An 18,788-nucleotide genomic window follows, 5' to 3' on the forward strand; every position below is an offset into this window, starting at 1 on the left:
TCTCTCATGAGAACTTCACATAAAATTTCAGTATCTTGACTTGTCTGGTAATGTCTCTGGAAAGCTAGTCATAACTTTCATCTTAATTAAAAGATGTCCAAAATTAGACTGACAGAACCATGAGCCAAAGTCTGGCTTGTGTCTGACTTGCTCTAACATGTTCTGAAACTATCCTATATCCTGTATCTTATCTTGTTAGTTGATATGTGGTGACTACAGAAAAAGGTTTTACTTTTGTGCTAGGAAGTACCAGAGAATAATTTTTGTGCACAGTAAATTCTACTTACAGAGAGATATTTTTCAACCTTCAGTTTTGTTTTTTTTTCTTTTTTTTTTTATATACACAGGTAATACATGTAAACTGCTTAACGGAACTAGTCACAGTAATGCCTGTTTTGGTGTCAACTCTATTGCTTAGATCAGTGCACCTTGAAGGTGGAAAATAGCTTGTGGAGAAACAGTTTAAAATGCTTCATCCAGACAAACAAATATTTAGATACCGTGTGAGTTCTATTCCGCGAAAGTCACATATATATTTGACTGAAATGCTGAAATGGATTCAGAATTAAGAAGGGAGAAGAAATGGCTAATGCCAACTTTTTTATTATTATTTTTTTCTTTTTTCTTTTTTTTTTTTTTTCAAATTTTCATTGTGCAGATCAGAATAAAGTTCACTGAACGTGAAAATAATTCACTGTTGATGAATGATACATATAAGATTTGACTCAGGCCCCTCTGTGTGTATGTGTGTAACCTGTCTTTCTGCTTTCTAATTCTGATGATTTAATGTTGTTCCTATCTCCATAGCATCCAAGCATTTCACACTAATGAATGCACAGGACAAAGTGTTGTGCTGCTTCTTGGTCCCCGTACATCTTTTTCCACCCACCAAGCATAGACTAGTGTGATTCTGGGCAATGCTGCTGTTATGAAAAAACACTTTACTGAAATCTTTTACACCTGTCTGGCGCACACGTTGATCTCTAGAAATTCATTGCACAAGTGGTCCTAGGCAGAAAACATTCTACTTCCCATGTCAGTCTAGAAATACTGAAGTAGAATGCATGTGTCTTGGTGACTCACAGATGTATGCTGAGTTAAGTCTCCATTTCATCAGGTTCTCAGAAGTTCAGGGTCCCCCTGCTTGCTTCCCACCTGTGTTCATGTGAAGGTGAAATATATAACAGGGGAAAGGCATGTCTGGGAACAGAGCAGAGGATCTGGCAGAAGCAGAACGCCTTTTTTATTTTCATACTCTCATGAAAATTTGACGCTGTCATCCCTCCTTCTCCTTCCGCCACCGAAAGAAGTGTAGACTTTGAAGATGCCTGTGGATAAACATGGGAGGAGAAAGAGGAACACAGGAAAAAAAAAATGAAATTAAGTGTATCGTAGGCCATGCACTAAACCTGGCACCCCAGACCTTTTGAATCATAGGCCTGATGTGTCTTCCACCGACAGACCGCTGAATTGTGTCACAACCTCAGTTATGTTGAGGGTTACATGATATTCCTTACAAGAACAAATTAATGCAGTCCAACATAAATAATTTCTGTGTTTATCTACACTACTACTCACAAAAATAAGTAATGCATAGAACAAATATTAATCATCTGTGAAATTATAATAAATATGATTCCCAAGTTTCTAATGTACCCAGTCATGCTAGTTAAGGATGGCTTATTTCTCCTTTCAGATATTAACAGCCAGTTCTTTCTCTGAGTATACAGAGGAAATAAGTTACTCCATCTCCAAAGTAGTACTTTGGTTCTTTTGAAAAAGTTTCTTATTATGAACTGAGTCAGACTTTCCTGAACTTTATGAGGTCCTCTAAAATGGATGAACGTTGAAGTCCTTTGATATTATCATTGTTTCTCAGAGTAATAATCATAATTAGCTTTTTTCTAATATCCTCCTTTGGCTTTCATACAGCTAAGACTATAAAACAGACTTGAAATTTATCCCAGGCACTGTTGGGAACTCTTTTGTATTTTAAGTCAATTCCTAAATATAATCAGGTCCCTTAATGTAAACGAAAAGTCTGTATGAAGACAAAGGATTTTTATGATGTTTTAGACATTAGAATCTTATTCCTTTGAAATAACCTTGACTAGGTGCCTAAACACTCTGGTGAGGAGCATAGTAAATTTTTCCTGTTCCTCCACTGTCATTTCATTCATTTATCCCTGTCTTACTCCTTTCCATCTACACAGAATCTTCCTTTCCAAGTGACCTAAACATCTCCCATGTACTTGCCTCTCCAGAAAACTTCCTCGGTGTTCTCCTTTTTGTTTCTGAATGCTTCAAACGTGTCTACTGTGTTTCCTTCTAGAATCAGAAACCATTTTCAAAGGACATGTGCCCTGGAACCTAATAAGACAAGATCATATGAAATTATCTCATAACTGCCTCCCGAAACCCAAGTATTCCGTCACCACTGAGGACTATCTTGTCACTTCATACTTTTGAACAGTTGCTCTCATAGGACTTGGCCTTCTGTTTGTCACTGGGGATGTCTCTCTCATCCGGGTGTCTATGGTGTCCTAGCGGGTTCAATCATTACCTGCTGCTTTATCTTCTGCATACTGTCACTGAACAACATCATTCAGAGCACCTTTATTCTGACATGCCTCCATTTTATCTGTTTGGAGTTTTCACCTCTGATAAAAATGTAAACCTCATCTTGTGTTTCTGCCATATTCTCATTCAAGGATCATAAGAAAAATCAGGTGGGAATACATAAGGAGGTCTCTAGCCCAACCTTCTGCTTAAAACGATGTGAGCTCTGAAGTCAGACCAGGCTTCTCAGAGCTTTTTCCAGTTGCATCTTGAAAACCTTCACAGATGGAGACCATGCAACCTCTCTGTGCAGCCTGCTCTAGTGCTGGACTGTTCTTGCAAATTGCAGTCTCAACATCCTGAAAAGTATAGAGTGCTTCTTAATTCTCACTTGCCTTGAAAACGCTGTCTTAATTGTCATCAAATTCCATCACCTGGGTGCTGGTGCACAAACACTTACAGAAATAATTCCTTCAGTAGAAGGATAACTAATTTATTGGGATTGTGGTATAAAGTCAAACACAGGGCATAGGGGATTGTGGCTGTCTGGTGGCAAGGGGAGTCTTATTGCAAGTGTCCTCACAAAGGCATCTTCAGCTGGATTGAATGAAACTCACTGATGTGCTGTTCTGCTCAGTTCTTATCCAGCTGGCCTGTGATTGTGAACTATCACTTCAGCACATGTGTAATACATTGTTATTTATTGTCTTAACTATATACAAAACAGCTCCCAAATCTTACCAAAGAGCTGTGTTACACGACCATTTCTGCACCTGTAAGAACATTTTCTATTAATTATGTGCATGTGTTATCAATGTAAAATTTGATCAAATCTGCAACAGGAATCTCTGTGAGACTCCACCTACGTTATTAATCAATAGATTTAAGCAAATAAATTAGACTTGACAGAACAGGAGCTGCCTAGTGATACCTCTAGGGTTGTCTGAAATTCCTACCTTGACAACTCTTGCAACAATCAACAAAATACTTAATTTTCAAGGTGGCTGGGGGTTCAGGCAATCACCTACTTTTTTATTCTCTATTGTAAAGTGATGATGATAGTGAGCTTAATTCCTTAATTTTGTGAGATGGGGGAATTATAAAGCTCTGGGAGTCTGTTGTTTTCACTAGTATGTATCTCAGCCATTTCAGCAAACCATGTACTTCTCCAGGCACTATGTGGAAGTCTCTGGTTGGAAATCAAATTAGCAAATTAGTTTACTACAGCAGCAGCGTATTGACACAAACAAATAAATTGATTTTTGTTTGAAAATTTTGATTAGTGTATATAACTGTATAAAGAAGAAGGACATTGTGTTCATTAATACAGAATAGACAAGTTTCATTTGTTCTCAGCTTGCACACATCTATTATTAACATAGTTGGGGTTCTTGTTCTAGTTTTCGTTGTTACATTCAATTCTGCTAAGCTACTGTTGGTGCTTGATATTACTATTACTTTTTTGAAAAAAAAAACCACAACCAAAAACAAACAAAAAAACACCACCAACAAAAACAAACAAACAAATGTATACTTCTCCTTTTGACTCATACTTTGTGCCAATTCCTTATTATTCTCCAATAAATAAAGAAATACTGCATGAAAATGTTCTAATGTTACCTGATTAACAAGGATCCGGTGCTGACACTTGCTGGTCCAGATTCTACTTTGAGTTATCCTGTTTGAAACAGCAAGGCTGCTTATTTGATCAAGTTCAGATTTAACTCAAAATTTAAGAATTTCAGAATATGAAGAGAGGGAAGGTATATAGACCAAAGAATCTATTAGAAAACTGTTATACAAAATAAAACTTTAAGTCCTCTAAAGGTTGGATATCTGAGGAGATAAGAGAAAATAATGATAATTTACTCTCACATGTTACTTTAATCTATGTCCATGAAGATCACTGAAAAATCTTGGTCATGGTACTTGCTTGAAAGCTGCATGGGAAAAAGTTCATAAAATCACATTCCCCTTGTCATTCAATCATTATTTGGTCTACCAGTTCAGAAACAAACAAACAAAACTGTTAATAATGCTAAAAATTTTACTTTATCTAATTTGTATGTATGTGGTTTATGATGAAGGCAATCCTTACATATTGGAAATTCAGTAGGAAACTGAAACTAAAATATTTATAAATGCATTTGACCTGAATGACTGGAAGTTTAACTTTGACTTCATGTTGAAGACCACAGTCAAGTCTGAGAATGCAGACATCTATATGTGCATGTGTGTGTACACAGATGCAGACAGAAAACCAGATGCTCCAACCCATTAAAGACTTGCATTAATTATTTTTTACAGGACAAAACAAATTCAAAATGTTAATTTTGCTGTATGCTATGTGTAAGGAAAATGTCCACCAGCATAAGCACCTCAATAAAAACACATTGAGGTTTATGATGATATTCTTAGAAAAGAAAAATAATAAAAATAAATCCCGATGCTTAAAATTTGGGATGGAAGGTAGAAAGTGTGATCTTGGTTTCAGTCAGGAATTCATCAGGTTCACATTTTAAAATGGATATAAATAAAAACCTCATTCTCATACTAACTTTTTCATATATATATCCTATATAAGGATATACATATAGTACAAACGTAAGAACAGAAATCCACCCAGCATGCTATCCTGTGTCTGACAGTAGCCAAAACAAATGCCATGGGAAGTGTATGGGAGACGGGTAAGTACATAATGATTTTCCCAGAATAATTTTCCCCTTCCAGCAACTCAGAGATATCTTGGAGTAAAGGTGCTGTTTTTATAATTAAAAGAACCAAGGTAGATAGGTCACCACCTGTACCAGCAATAGCAGCTAAAGTAAAAGCACAAGCAAGTAAAGGACAGTCAGCTGATGGGCAGTGCTGGAGGGCAAAGTCATCTTCGTTACTTTGTCTTCCTGGTAATAGGAAATGTCAGTGATATTACAAGAATGGATCTTTGATACGTGTCCCTGGTAAGTCTAGCAGGAGATAGAAAAAGTAAGGATTCAGAGTCTGAGAATTAATACTATCTTTGTACTTGGCAATGTTTCATTTGGATGCATTTTATGCTTTTGTGTCAACATTCACAAGAGTATGGCGGGGAATACATGAGGATGTTTGTGGCAGCAAAGGTTCCCAGCCCTATATAACAGAACACCACTTGCCAGTGGCAAGTTATGCTGATTTAAAAACCCTATTTGGACTAGAAGGAGGAATACACATTACTTTTGAAATATCTTTACGTATTCTGGAATGCAAAAATTGTTTCGATCATTTCAAGATTTCCTGTAGTGGAGACACTGATTCCCTCTGGGGCTTGATCTCAAGCTGTTTCACATCCAGAAGAATGTTTCCATTGCTTCAACAACAGGACTTTGGTTTTCTTCCTCATTCCTATTACTTTTGTTTAGTTATTGTATGTTAAACCAATCTGATTAAATGTGATCTTTTATGTGGACATTCTTGTTTTGGATTAATTGAATGTAATTTAAATATTCCAAACCAATTTATATCAAAAAGAAAGAAAATCGGTGTTGGACTGGAATACTCGCTTATAATACAGTTTTCAATGTTCTCCATTTAACTCTATGGCTTAGCTTAAACTAATGCAGTTTTGGATCTTGGACTACATATGATGCCATTCCACAGAAAATCATTTTTCTGAGACAATGTTTACTGTGGTTGCATTTACTTCATCTCTCATTTCACTCTAAGAATTCAACACTGAATTTAAAAAGAAGAAAAAAAAAAACCTACAAAAATATTTTCACAATTAGCAACAACAAAAAACATAGCTGGACTCTATACATGTTCAGATACAAAACTTTGTGAAATCAGTGGGAAAAATGTTTGTTGACTTTAAAATTTTGGATCAAATCCAGCAGACCAAATCTTCAAAATTGATAACAAATTTTATGGTGACTAACATTTTCCAACATTAAGTGTTTATTTGTTTGTTTGTTTTGTTTTGTTTTCTTATTTAAATTAATTTTAATAAAGAAGATTCTTTTGGTTATTAGAGCTAAGCTTAAAAAAAAAAAAATCTATAATAACCAGATTTAAGGTATTAAAAGGGAAATTTTAAAAGGCAATTACTTTTTTTTTTCTTTTTTTTTTTTTTTTTCCAAGCCAGAGTCTTGTAATCTCCCATTTAGGACAGTTTCATGACACTCCATTAAAGAAGCTTTTTTATGCTTAGGCTGTCAAAGGAAGCTTCTCCATTTACAATTTGAGTTAAAGCTCAGTGAAACTCTTGTTACGTGGAATTTATTGACAATTCTTTTATTTTTTTTTCCCTACTGTAAATTAGTTATCTTTGATTAAGATATGTGTGAAAATATTGTCCACCCATACACTGATTTATGAGGAACTCTTAGAAACCTTATTGAGATAAAACACAGAGGTGGTGATTGCAAAAAATGTTTGTACCAAAATGTCAGGGGCACTCAGGTCCTTTTTATGTACAGAACAGGATGAGTTGTCTTTCAGAGCCAAATGTGATGTGGATTTTTTGTCAATGATTTTAAAAGGGACAGGTCTGGGTCATCATAAAGCGAGAGCGAAATGGCAGGAAGTTCCTATTCCATGTCTATGAACAGCAATGGAAACCGGGAAAAGAACCACATGGACAGTCTGGTCCATACCAGGAAGAAATTGCCAGAGAAGCAATGCACATCTCATAATTCAGACCTGAATGGTATATGGTAGTCATATTCTGAAACCTCGTTACACAGTTTTGCTAGCTTGTGTACCATAGATGCAAGTTCAAGTTGAGCAGCAGAATGGAGAAAGTATTGTATGTATCCAGGTACCTCATGTTCCTGTTCCAAAAATTATTTTCCCACCAGGCAAGCCCACCAGAGCTCATTATCACAAAGCCTGATCCTCAGTTCTGTCATCTTGATGACACTGAATCTGTGGAGCTACTCCAGAGTAAAACTGATGTAGCAGTGAACAGACAAGCCTTTCTCACCTTATACATCTTGTTCCTTTTAATAACATTCTCCTCAAGAAACTGGCTGCTCGGGGCTTGGACTGGCGTACGCTTCGCTGGATTAGAAACTGGCTGGATGGCCGGGCCCAGAGAGTTGTGGTGAATGGAGTCAAATCTGGTTGGAGGCCGGTTACTAGTGGAGTCCCCCAGGGCTCGGTACTGGGGCCGGTCCTCTTTAATATCTTTATCGATGATCTGGATGAGGGCGTCCAGTGCACCCTCAGTAAGTTTGCAGATGACACCAAGCTAAGTGCGTGTGTCGATCTGCTCGAGGGCAGGAAGGCTCTGCAGGAGGATCTGGATAGGCTGGAGCGATGGGCTGAGGTCAACTGTATGAAGTTCAACAAGGCCAAGTGCCGGGTCCTGCACCTGGGGCGCAACAACCCCAAGCAGAGCTATAGGCTGGGAGATGAGTGGCTGGAAAGCTGCCTGGCCGAGAAGGACCTGGGAGTATTGGTTGATAGTCGGCTGAATATGAGCCAGCAGTGTGCCCAGGTGGCCAAGAAGGCCAACAGCATCCTGGCCTGTATAAGAAGCAGTGTGGCCAGCAGGTCGAGGGAAGTGATTGTCCCCCTGTACTCGGCTCTGGTGAGGCCGCACCTCGAGTACTGTGTTCAGTTTTGGGCCCCTCGCTACAGGAAGGACATGGACGTGCTCGAGCGAGTCCAGAGAAGGGCGACCAAGCTGGTGAGGGGTCTGGAGAACAAGTCTTACGAGGAGCGGCTGAGGGAGCTGGGCTTGTTCAGCCTGGAGAAGAGGAGGCTCAGGGGCGACCTTATCGCTCTCTACAGTTACCTTAAAGGAGGCTGTAGAGAGGTGGGGGTTGGTCTGTTCTCCCACGTGCCTGGTGACAGGACGAGGGGGAATGGGCGAAAGTTGCGACAGGGGAGTTTTAGGTTGGATGTTAGGAAGTACTTCTTTACCGAAAGGGTTATTAAGCATTGGAACGGGCTGCCCAGGGAGGTGGTGGAGTCACCATCCCTGGAGGTCTTTAAAAGACGTTTAGATGTAGAGCTTAGCGATATGGTTTAGTGGAGTACTTAGTGTTAGGTCGGAGGTTGGACTCGATGATCTTGAGGTCTCTTCCAACCTAGAAATCTGTGATACTGTGATACTGTAATAAAAAAGTATACATTTCTTCTGTATTCCTGTAGCAAATTTATATTTTCTGGGAATGAGACTTGGAGTTCATAGTATGACCATATTATTATTCTTTTTTCTGATGTTTTTTTAATTATTTTTGTTTTCTTTTATTTTCCTTCTTTTTCTTTTTATTCCTTTTTTTTTTCTTTTTTTTCTTTTATTCTTCTTAACCCAAGTTAAGTTGAAATTGGATACTTCAGTGCTATGTTTCAGTCGTAGAAGTCAGCTCTACTCTTCATATTTGATGCTTGTCTGGGAAGGGCTCCAGAACCATGACCCTCTCTCAGCATTAGCAGAGATAGTCCAGAGCCATTTGTAAACTGTGTCTGTGGCCATTCAGACCACTTTATGCCAGCATCTGCAATAATGCTGCTCCCACTAGGCAATGGTCATGTGGTGTAAACTGAGTTTAAGCAGAACCCAGTTTTATTCCTGGCACAGGCAAGCTCTAGAAGCAAGACATTTTTCTTCTCAAGGGAATCTCAGAAATCTCCTTACCTCTTGTTCCATGGTAGAGTCAGTTTGGTTGTATTTGCATGCAGAAACCAAAGCATCTTGGAGAAAGTCGTAAGCTATGTTCTATCTGTGTTCTTTCCTTTTGTCACTTGCCTGGATTTTTTTGCTTGCAAGAAATGGTAAAACATGGATATACCTTGGTTTTATTTATTGTCAATGTTTACATTAATGTAGTTGTTTTAGCAGGTTGCAACAGTTGTGAAACCCCACCAGAGGTGTTCTTAGAATAATTATCTCCTGGTGCAGTCTAATCAGAGTAGAGAATATGACTTGGTCGAGGCTTTGATGTTTGTTAAGATGAGATCTATGCAATGATAAATAATGTATGTGTCTAATGTGTTGCAACAAGATGTAAAAGAAAATTAATTCCAGAGGCAGTTTTTATTATTCTCGAGTCTGTAACCTGTCATCTTCACTGCGAGTCAAATGCCAAATAACAGCTGAAATCCTGTTCTGCAAATGAAGTCCTTTAGTCATACTAATTTTAATTTTAAATTTGTTTGCATTTTACATCTCTTACTACTACTCTGGAAGCCAGTTCTACCTCTTAAATTTTAAAACACACAAAAAGCTATTTTCCTATTCTAGTACTACAGATGCAAATGATGATGCCTCATTTCAACTGCTTCTCAGGAAGGTTATAGGTAATGAGCTGGAGAGGAAACTGGGGCTGTTGGAAATGCCTGTAGGAAGTACAGGACTTGGGGTATGAAGGATCTAGAGACCACTTGTAGTTACATAGTTTATAAAGCCATAGTAAAACAGATTTCATCAGTTCTACTGGAATGGTTTGTTTCTGTAGGAAAACATATCCATGTAAATAAGTAATAAAGTCCAACTATTGCTCAGGTTCAGCAAGCCATCAGTGGAGGCTTATACGGCTTTGAACTGGGAGTAGGCACTGTTACCATGTCTGAGACCTGGTGACTTCCTACCAGCTTTAACACCAGCTAGCTCAAGAGCGCGTCTCATAACCCAGCTCTTCTTTTGGATCGGTTCCTGAGCTTCTAATGTTCAAGCTTCATAATGACTTCAAGGCACTTCAGCAGCCAAAAACACTAAAAGATTCACTTTCCCCCTTAATGAAATGACTGGGGAGTGAAACACGGCCTTTTTTTTTTTTTTTTTCTTCACAGAAAGAATCAATTCTAAACATTATATTATTACAGGAAATGAAGCATACCAGGTGGAAATGCAACGGGAATTTTAAATTGACCAAATGAATCAAACCACAAATTTGACAGAACACTAGAGATAATATAATTAGACTTTCGAAAGGTAGCATGGAATATTTTTGCCAACTAATGAATAATGTGCAAGATTTTTACTTTCCAAATGGGAAAAAAAGACCCAAAGCATTTAGATACCATCTGCTACATGTTTGATCCCTTGCACCCAATGAGGTTACAGTAGTGCATTCCCTAACAAGTGACTGGACTTGTACAAATGGCATAGATTAATCTTTTGCTCTAAAATTCAGTAGTTCCAGGCAGACCTCTGTCTGGAGCAACTGTAAAAGTGGGATAAGATGACTTTGATATAAATACCACCAAGTGCAGAGATAATCATCTGAGAATATATATCTAAAGCTAAGTTCTAGAGTTGTACGTTCAGCTGAAATTTGTTGAACATATTTGCAAACCAGCTTGGCTAATATCTATTTTTAACAGCAAAAGTTCTGCTAATTAGTTCAGTATTCAGCAACACAGCTTTCAAACGCCCTTTTTCCATTGACAGATCTAAGATGTATAGACTAGCTTATGAGAAGGCAAGATAGCTAGAGAGGGGAAAATAACTGGTATCACAGCACGCAGCAAAACTATTGATCTGGCAGATGATAGATCTGAATCTCTAAAAGGACATTTCTAATAAGTTAAATAAGCAACAGCTGAAAATCCTTATCATCAATGAAAACAGAGGAAGAGAAGACAAGGACAATATTCACTGAATCATTCAGAATATGAATGAAAAGCTAAGCATGCACATAAAGTTAAATGGGAGAGATACGAAGCTTTTTTTGAGGTAGCTGTAAGAATTTATTTATCTATCTATCTATTTATTTATTTATTTTATATCTACTCTACAGTATTTGAGATAATCTTCAACTTTGTAACTGCCATGAGGTTGTCTTGGGGGTCAGTAGTTACTAAACTTACAAAGTAAGCAGTATAAATTAATGCTTTAAAACTCACTCCCTTGGTGAGGGACATTCCTATACCAAAAACAACAAAGGAGTTTCTACTTTCACATGCTCATTCATGCCATTCTGAAAATACAGTATACTCATTTTCACTCAGGGCCCACTGTGTATGTAAAACACATGCAAGACCTTCTTGGAATTGACAGATTGCTTAAAACTGGGCAGGAGGGAGATGTCTAAGGCAAAAACTCTGACTGAAGAAAATCTTTCATGGTAACTACCCAGTACAGGACCACCTATTTCACCATGTACATGTCTTTTCTACTCTGAAGGTTCCCAGACTCCTGAATACCTGTTGTTATGCATGTCCAAGGTCACACCAGTGCCAGAATCTGGTTGCTTACCTCGCACCCAGCTGGGAAGAGGACTGGAGATTAGACAGAGTCTTTACCCAAGTTTCCCAAAGGAACTCTGAAAATTATATATATATATATATATATATTTTTTTTATATATATTTTTCTCAAGGCGCAGCTGCTTTGCTTTAAAAAAGAGGTGGGGGAGGCACTTTCCTCCAGAGCCCTGCTGTGGAAGTGGGGTGCCTTGATCTGCAGCCAGGGCTGGGAGCATTCCCCACTCTTTCTGTTGACATTGTTCACCAAATAATTCAAAATGTTCAGCTACAGTGGAGGCACAGGGAACATAACTCTGTAGCACAGCAATTAGTACAGTCCCATGGGATAATAGGTATTAGGCAACAGACATAGTTACCTAGCAAGCTTTCCCTAGGTCCAAGTGGATTTAGGGGATCTCACGTTTCCAGCCACAGGGCCTCCCCCCTTCTTGGTGAAAGGCCTAACATTACTGAACAAATGTCACAAGGGACTGTGTGTGTGCTCAGAGGCCTGATATTTCATCAAGGGTTGCATGCATTTGGAAATCCACAGATGGCCAGGGTACATGTGTAGTGTTACTGCAAAATGTGCTTTTTGGAAAACATCTGGCTCACTAATCCTCTGCTACAAGTCGCAACGTACAACAGGTCTGACACTTACTGTGCAGACATTCTGCATTCACCAAATAGTATCCCCACAGGGTTTCTTGTTTAATTAGTTTGCATATTTGTTTGGTTGGGTGTCTTCATTTCAACAGTATAAATACTCTGTGTCTCAAATTTGACATACAGAAAAGCCTCACAAGACATATTTTTTGTGTTTTAGGTAAAATAGCATGGACATCTCAAGGAAAACTTCTAGTTGCTTTAATCACACACACACACACACACACACACACACTAATAATTAATATAGCCCAAGAATCCAAACTTCCCTGAGTTGAGGTGATAGGCAGGCATACATTTCTCTTATACATTCAGATTACCTATATTTGTACTGGTTGCATTTCTAGAACTGAGCAGAAGATCTTAAAAAGAGAATGTAGATTACAGACAGAAGGAAAAAACAACAACAGATCTGCGTGTTGCTGTTTTCCTTATCATATAATTCTGTATCAATCAATTCCTTAGAATAGAAATTGTAACAAAACATCCTGCTATTCTCATTGTAGCCTGCACATGAAGTAAATGAGTATAGGAGTCATAAAATCATTCTTGATTCAATGGTCTAATGTTATGGTATTTAGAAGGGGATATTTTCTGGGAGTAATGTTGCAGTACATTGCTACATTAAAATATGAACCACTTTTATGAGGTTACAGTACAGATCATTTGGATCTATTTGTAAAACCTCTCCTGCCAAAGGCTTCCTATCATATTGATTTTTGAAGAATACTTGAGATTCTCATGCTCTCAATATGGCTTATTACCATACTGTAATTCAAAAAATACATCTATTTTTGGACATTTTTTCTATCAATATTAATTAAATCCTGACTGTTCTAGAAAGACTGAGACTGAAGACAGTTTTATTTTGCCTTTTGCTGAGAAGGTTGCTCACAGACTTTGAATTACATCTGTGTGTTTTCATGAAGATAGAAAATCAAAATCCTCCTGGGTTTCTATGCTCAAAACTGCAGAAAGAAAACAAAGGTGAGGAACTTTAAAAATATTTTTTAAAAGAAGAGGTAGGAGAGGAAGAGGAGCAGAAACATAATTTATGTAAATACTGTCAGTCATTCTTATGTGCATCAAAAAGTACAAATATGCAAGGAGAAAGGAAGACTAGGAAATACGATATTTTACTGACCACTTGTGAACAGGGAGCTCGTTCCTCTCCATTCTCTCTCCATATTGCTCTTCAAAAGACACTGTCCTCATTAGAAATCTCCTGTCAGCAACAGCCTAAAGGCTTTTGCTTTCCAGCTTGTTGAAATGGGAAGTGTAGCAGACGTGATATAGCTGGCCCCCTCATGTGTGATAGTTTCGATGACGCAGTATGTATACTTCTTTTAACAGTCAACATGGAGAAATGGTAAATTTCTTAAAGTGTTCATCTGTGTACAGGATATTCACTGATCACAGTTGCTATAACTATGATGAAGGAAAGATTCTTCTGAGGAATAATCTTGATTTGAAGGTTTAGACAGAAACTATAGAAGGAGCCACCGGAGTTGTCCTAATCTAGTGCTCATGAATGAGTCTTTGTTTTGTAGTGTTCATGAATGAGTCTTTGTCTGACATGTTTTTAAGAGCCTATAATGAGATTTTGTGTCTTTCTTTTATGACCTTAAACAGGCCACTTTCACAATGATTAGAAAGTGTTTCCTAATATTTAATTTAAATTCTTCCATGCCAAAAGTTAATATACTTTCCCAGTTACTAAAGACATGTAGAGGGAAAAAAAAAAAAAAAAAGCTTATTCTCCTCTTTATTATAACCTTTGACAAATCACAGTGCCATTATTATGATATCCCCTTAATATCTTTCTTCTTAGACCAAACAATACTAATCCCTTTATGAGTTTGGTTTTGATAGTTCTAATATTACTTTAATTACTACTGTAGATAATAATGAGTCTCCTTATCAAATGCTATCATTAGTAAAATGGGGAGACTATTATTTTTGTCTCACTCACATTCCTGTTTATAATGCTTGGAAGATAAAAGTTTATTTGGTGTCTAAATATTGAAAAAAGAAGAGTGTTTTCAGATGACCAGAATAAAATTGCTCAGCTACCAAACAGATCTTCTATTACAATTTTAGTGAGATTGATGGTAATTGTTATGGATATGTAATAAGTTCCTCGGTATCTTCATAGCTGATGGTAATTGTTATGGATATGTAATAAGTTCCTCGGTATCTTCATAGCTGATCTTACAATCCGAAAATGTTTTGGTTTACAGATGATCTGCACTGCAAGTGACATGTTGAGGTGCCATGCTTAGAAAAAAAATCTGCTTCTCTTATGGCGTGGAAAGCAAAGAATCTGTCCATCAATATAACATCTTCCTCACAAATAATGTAGATTTCTCATCGCTTTTGTAGCTCTGATGCAAACTAATTATTTATTAAAGGTCCATAAAGTTAAACATATCCATCATCAAGAAATTGTTCATTCTAATGCCAAGGTCAAGCCCTTCCAGGGGGAACACAGCTTGAACTACCTCATCCTTCATTAATACATGGTATCACTCAAAAACAAACAAACGAACAAACAAAAAGCTCTTGCACACTACATCCTTTAGAGTAATCACGAAATCTTTGCTTATAACTCTTCATTTTGTCTTAACAAGCAAGTAAACCCACATTCTGTTACAGGGGCCAGATCTGACCACAGAGATCACCATGTTATCTGTTTCATAGAAATATGGCAACCTACGTCCTGCCAGCATGAATTTGTACTAGTGCACAACTGTCTATTGCTATTGTTCCTAGTCTTATTACAGTCTTAATAGGAATACAAGCATTTTAAATTTTAAATTGCTCTTCTACTGAGCTTTGAAAATAAAGAGAGAAATTTGATGGCAGAAAGAAGCAGATCAAGTTAAAAAGTTTCTGTAGACAATGTCACTCGTAAATTTAGATTTTGGTAATCGGTGATTTTGTAGAGCATGATTGCCTTCAATTTTTCACAGGGAGTGAAAAGTTCTTAAGTCTCTTTGAGGATGGTGGCTTTTTGGATTTGAACATACAGTGCCTGATCCTGGAAGGAATGTGATACACTGGTTGGAAAATTAAGAGTAAGAAGATGAGAATATTTGCATTCTTAGACTGAATGAGTTCTGTCCAGGATAACCTCTGGTGAGAAATGCTCTCCTGGAAAGAGAAGGGACAGCTTACTGATTTTATCATATTGTCATCCCTTGTGTTAGAGGATGTGCCTTTCCAATTGTTAGAGAGGACCTGGGAGAGATCCTGGGCAATTATTTAATGCTTCTGTTCATGGGCTTCTTGTCTTCTTAAAACAAGTATGAGAAAATCAAATTCAAAATGGAGCAGAAATACCTTCCTGTGGCCAATAATTGTTATAGTCAGTCCAACGCTAAAGAGATTCTCATAAATGGACTAAAATTGAACATGAAGCTCTCTCCAGGCAGATACACTTTCTTCCACAAACAAACAAACAAACATTTACAAGGTAGACAGAGGTGGGGGAAGATAAAAGTTTTTGTGACTAATATCTTAAGAAATGGTGGGACTTGTGTTCCATAATGAAAGATGGGAAACCCACTACAGATGATGGATAAATAAAGCCAATGCCAGTGTCCAGATAGAATTTAGTTTCATTCTGCCCGTACAAAATAATAGGAAAAAAACTCATATGCTTAAAAATAATATTGTTCTATTTGATAATGTTTTGATTAATTTTTAATCATATTCTAAATTTAAAATGGGAGAAAAAAGTATTTTATATTAATCCATACGTGTCAGTCAGCAGTATAAGAAACCTTATGATCCTGTGAAAAAGATTTTTATAAATGTTTTCATTTTGCCATTTTAAATTAGATTTGTGAACATCTGATGGATTTCTGTGTTCAATAGGTATCACAGAAATGGCTTACATTATGCTGTAAAGAAAAAAAGATATTTTCCTTCGGGGTTTACACCACCATTTGTTGTACATTCACTATTTTAAGCTAGTGTTTTCTGTGACTTTAATCAGACAATGTAATTCAGCCTTTTCAATCTATATAATGACACTCAAAATGTCAGAAAACTTTAAGGACAAAACAGTATACAACCTCTAGGGAAAATATACTTACTTTCTTTTCCTTTAATATATGCTTTTATTCGCCAGCTTCTTTACTATGACTTAGCCTGAAGAAATTTTGCCTTTTGTCATATACTCTGGGAGTGTGGAGGGATGATCTTTACGAAGGCGTAGATGTGTATTAGAGTCAAATTGCCTTTAAATGCTTTCTTCATGGTCCCAAAGAAAATCTATTGTACTGATCAGATCAATTGCTTGAACTTATGTAGTGCTCTTAAACCACAAGTGACTGTGCTTCTGGCAGGAATTCCTGGGAGAAATTTTATACTTTGTGTGTTAGAGAAGAGTTTAAACTACATGACCATTATAGCCTAATCTGTACATAAAATTTATGAATATGTGGATTCATCCCAAAAGAAAGTTTTGTAGAAACTAAAATAAATATGAAAACTAAAGCAAGGCAATAATTCATAAAGTGAATGTTTTAGGTCTTTTTTGTTTAGATTTGTTTTGTTCTGTTTTCTTCAAAAGAAAAACAAGCAAACAAACAGAAACAACTTCCTTCTTATTCCAGAAACAATTATTGGCAGGCTTGTTTAAAATAAAGATGCCTCCTATATTTTGTTGATAAAACATCAAAAGTTTCAGCATTATCTGGAAAGAAAGTGGAAAAAAAAATATATGAAGAAGCAAGAGTCAAAAGGTGTCTTGAAATTAATTGGTATTGTGAAGACTGTCAATAATAATAGTAATTTATAAAGAAATTGTAATGTCATGAAGGATAAGATGGACAAGAAACACCATTGTGGATTTTCACTTTTGCTTAAAAAAATAATAAAAATCAAATACATTAAAAATTTGAGTTAAAAGTAATTTGAACAAAATAATCAGGAAAAAGTATTAAAAAGTAAAATTTACTAGACAAGTCTGGTAGGTTTGAAGCTGTGAAGTGTTCAAGTACCAGCTTGAGAATATATCTGAGCTGGAAAAGTCTGAATTATGTAGAAGAGAGGAACCCTTAAATCTAAATGTCAATTTTGCAATGTAATTGTACAATCTATACTAAATTTGAGTGCAAAAATATTTCCTATCATGCAAAAATACAGTTGTGAGTTATTACAATGAATTCAGAGATAGTCATATGACTAAACTTGATTGTACTATGCCATACTTGCTAGAGTGATGTGGAAGAGCCACTTAATAGGAAATCTTTATATCATCTGAATTAACAGTGAAAATACATAGCACTGTAAAAATAAAGGGACAATCAGAGGGAAAACAAGCATTAAGACAAGACTCAAAATAACCTTCCATGGAGTGCAGTTGTTTACTGAAGCATAGGTATAAAATTTTATTGCATTTGGTTGAATGGCTGCAAACAGAAATTTCTTGTAATATATGATGAGATTTTATTCAGGATGGTGATTTAGAAACAGATGACCCTAAAAAGTCTGGATAAAACCCAGAATGCAAACCCCCAGAAGTGGTACAAAGATCCAGGCATATAAGTGTAATGTTTAGACTTGACTTCAGAAGCAGTAGTTCACTTGATTCCATGACAGAGAGTCCTACTACCATGTGTTGTACTTGAAAGCCTCACTGAATTTCCATGTAAGACAATTACTAAGAAAATGAGCCTATAGGTGAAAGGCAATCACTTCAGAAACACCAGGCAGAGTAAAAGGAAGGAGAATAGAAATTAGTGCAAAGCTGGTCACAGCCTTTAAAAAAAAAAAAAAAAAGATATTTTCCATTCATCACTGTATTTTCTAGAAATTATCAATGTTGTTAGTTAACATCAAACAAAATGCAAGAAATCTTTGAAGGATGAGAATACAGCAAGTCTTTTTTTTGCAAACAGAGATTTGCACATGTAAGAATAAGCAATTTATTTTAATATGTGTGAGGCAAAGGATGACCTAAATGCTTTGTTTCTATTGCTATGTATTCTCATATCTAAACCAGTGTTTAGCTTTTTTTTTTTTTTCTGGGGTTCTCCCTGGTATGAATCTTCTTTTTGTTCCATTTGAGTTAATGGATCCTGTGATGTTGTTAGAAAAGACTGCTAATTTTGTAAAAAAAAAAAAGAAAAAAAGAAAACGGACAACAAAACAACTAAACAAATCAACAAATACCATCTAGGACCTCTAAGCAGGAATACAGTTTGCAAAGTACTTGAAGCAATTCTCCAAAAGCCTCAGTTTATGGGCATTCATGGGATCAGGAGTAGTGAGAATCAAGTGGACAGAGTCTGGTGTGAATAGTAGTGAGAAAAATCTGTAGTCATGCAAACAAGCTCACCCTGGGAAAAAAAATGGGACTGGCTGGCCAGAGGAAGAGTC

Source organism: Anser cygnoides, chromosome 1, assembly GCF_040182565.1.
Source record: "Anser cygnoides isolate HZ-2024a breed goose chromosome 1, Taihu_goose_T2T_genome, whole genome shotgun sequence".
Classification (NCBI taxonomy): domain Eukaryota; kingdom Metazoa; phylum Chordata; class Aves; order Anseriformes; family Anatidae; genus Anser; species Anser cygnoides.